This window comes from Garra rufa, chromosome 6 (assembly GCF_049309525.1).
Source record: "Garra rufa chromosome 6, GarRuf1.0, whole genome shotgun sequence".
Taxonomy (NCBI): domain Eukaryota; kingdom Metazoa; phylum Chordata; class Actinopteri; order Cypriniformes; family Cyprinidae; genus Garra; species Garra rufa.
Window position 1 is genome coordinate 43,103,326 of NC_133366.1, and position 3,367 is coordinate 43,106,692.

The following is a 3,367-nucleotide window of genomic DNA, read 5'->3' on the forward strand; positions in this document are numbered from 1 at the left end:
TTTCCAGGATCTTTTGCATATTTGAACCTTTTCCAGCAGTGACTGTATGATTTTGAGATCCATCTTTTCACACTGAGGACAACTGAGGGACTCAAACACAACTATAATAAAAAGGTTCAAACATTCACTGATGCTCCAGAAGGAAACACGATGCATTAAGAGCCAGGGGGTTAAAACTTTTGAACAGGATGCAGATGTCCAAATTTTCTTATTTTGTTGAAATACCATTTTTTCCATTTAGTACTGCCCTTCAGAAGCAACAGAAGGTTCCACAGCCAAACCATCTCCTTCTTACCTTTTTATAATCTGAAGAACCTTCTTTTGCCACAAAGAACCTTTTGTGAAACAGAAAGGTTCTTCATGGAACCATTTAAACAAAAAAGGTTCTTCTATGGCATCGTGAAGCTCCTTTATTTTTAAGAGTGTACGTCGTGCGTGACCTTTTGACGTGATTCTGTACTACATCCCAACGCTACATGAGCTTTTGTGCTTAAAAAGTATACAGATTTTTATTTTTTTGAAAAAAAAAAAAAAAATGACTGATAGTTTTGCTAGATAAGACCCTTCTTCCTTGGCTTAGATTGTTTATAGCCCTTTGAAGCTGCATTTAAACTGCATTTTGGAAGTTCAAAATCGGGGGCATAATTGAAGTTCATTATATGGAGAAAAATTAAATGCTCCTGAAATGCTTTCCTCAAAAACCATAATTTCTTTACGACTGAAGACAGAAAGACATGAACATCTTGGATGAGAAGGGGGTGAGTAAATTATTTGTAAATTGTTGTTCTGGAAGTAGAGTTCTCTTTTAACTGTGTTAAATATTTTTAACACCATTAAGCTAGAAAAAATAACTGCAGTGAGCGACATGCTTGCTTCAGTATGCGTGTAATTAATGAAACGGTGCATCTGCACCATTTATTCACACAAAAACACGCAGGATTCATATTTGGGTAGTATTTTTGCAGCTTAATATTCCCAGACACTACTCTATATCACGCTTTGATGTAAGTGACCTACTTTTGATTTATTTATCCAAAAATTCCATAACATTCTGCGTTACAGTAAATTCCATTTTTATGACTGGATTCCGTGATCCCATCTGCTTTTTCCGCATGGCAGAAATCACAGGGCCCTAAACTTTGTGTTTTTCTTGTTATCTTTTTTGTTCACTCACCCTTTCTCTTGTCCTTGCTATCCATCCCTCATTCGTCTCAGTATAGCAGTTATCTTCTCTCCTTTTTCATCAGGTTCTCCTGGGGAGAGTTCTAGTGATGTCGAGTGTTGTGTGTCTGCATCTGCAGCGCGCGTGTGTGCGCGTTTGTAATGAGAGGGATATCCTCTTGGAGACTCCTGTCTGGCAAGAGCTGGAAACAGATCATCACCTTGTGGACCTGATACCAACAGAGAGAGAGAGTGAAAGACAAGGAAAGAGAGATGGAAAAGAGAATAGGATTAGGTAAGCCGCTGCGAACATTGTTTAAAATGTTTTTCTTCTTCTTCTTTTTTTTTTGGCAGATATGGTTACAAAACGTAAGCGTAAAAATACAGTGACAGTTTCAAGCATTAGAGGGCTTTACAGGTCATTTTAGTGAGTGTATATTGTCTAACAGGTTTATGCAGAGGTTTTTTATATTCTTCTCCTATTAACATTACTGACATTTTATACACTCTACTGCCTGTAATCTACTAGATTTATTTTTCTCTAGATGGTGATTTGAAGTCTGTTTAGGGGTGCATGCTGTTTATTGCATCAGAACTGAAAGTTATAATTGCCACCAGAAGCCATAACCAATGCAACCCAATATACAAGCTGGAAAATATAGCAATTTCATAAATGAGGAGAGCGGGCCCAAGCCCACTGATAACCCGCTGCTATACTTCCTCTTATATTTCCTAGCAAATGCAGTACGATCAGAAAGCCACATGGTCAGCAAATATACATTAAACTAGCTAATTAGAGTCCAATCTTGATAACTAATTGCCTCAGAAATTGTTCAGCAAATGTTCAGAGTCGGCCATTCTTTCATAACCAGGCAGTCATAGGGAGGTAATACATTTTCTATTTTAATTACATAGTTTTTCAACAAAAGAAGTTTGTAATAGTTTGTCTAGAATTAAATGAAAATTCACTATTTTAGTGCAAGTTATTGTTCAGTGGTTCATACCTGCATTTGTTTCATCTAAAACATTTTTGACCTTTTTAATTAAAATGTCAGAACTCAGTCTTCTAATGAAATTCTTCTGTTGAAGTATTCCAGACATCTTCAATCATTTAGTTTACTAAAAGCAGTCTCTCTTTCACAATCTCAAATTCAATCTGGCTCCATTCAATCAAGTCCCTACTTTAATTTATTTATTTTCCAATAATCCATTTCACTTGGATGTACATTACAATACAGAAGAAAAGATCTGGTGCTACTAGTTTCATCGTGACTTTTCATAGAAAAAAATAAAAATAAATAATAATTAATTCACAATAACAATATTAATAATAAATAAACCTGTCAGTAAAATATTTAATTTATTTTTAATACATTTCTGATGCTCATCAATGCTTTGATCAAACATACTGAAAAAAATGTAATATTGTAAAATATTATTACTATGTAAAATAACATTCTTCTATTTTAATATACATTAAAAAATAATTTATTTCTGTGATCAAAGCTGAATTTTTCAGCGTCATTACTTCAATATACAGTGTCACATGATCCTTCAGAAATCATTCTAATATGCTCAGTGCTGGAAACAGTTGTGTTGCTTAATATTTTTCTGAAACCTGTGATACTTTTTTTCAGTATTCTTTGATAAATAAAATGTAAAAATAACAGCATTTATTTAAAATAGTAATATTTTCTGACAATATACAGTACTGTTCAAAAGTTTGGGGTCAGTAAATTAGATTTTTTTTTTTTTTAAATTCGAAAGAAATGATTACTTTTATTCAGCAAGGATGTGTTAATTTTTTTATTGAATACATGCTGTTCTTTTTGACTTTTTATTCATCAAAAAATCTTGAAAAAAGTATCACAGGTTCCAACAAAAATTTTGGTAGCACAACTGTTGCCAACATATTTAATTATAATAATAAATCAGCATATTAGAACGATTTCTGAAGGATCATGTGACACTGAAGACCGGAGTAATGGCTGATGGGGAAAAAAAAAAAAAAAAAAAAAAAAAAAAATATATATATATATATATATATATATATACACACACACACATATATATATATATATATATATATATATACACACATATATATATATATATATATACACACACATATATATATATATATATATATATATATATATATATATATATATATATATATATATATATATATATATATGTGTGTGTG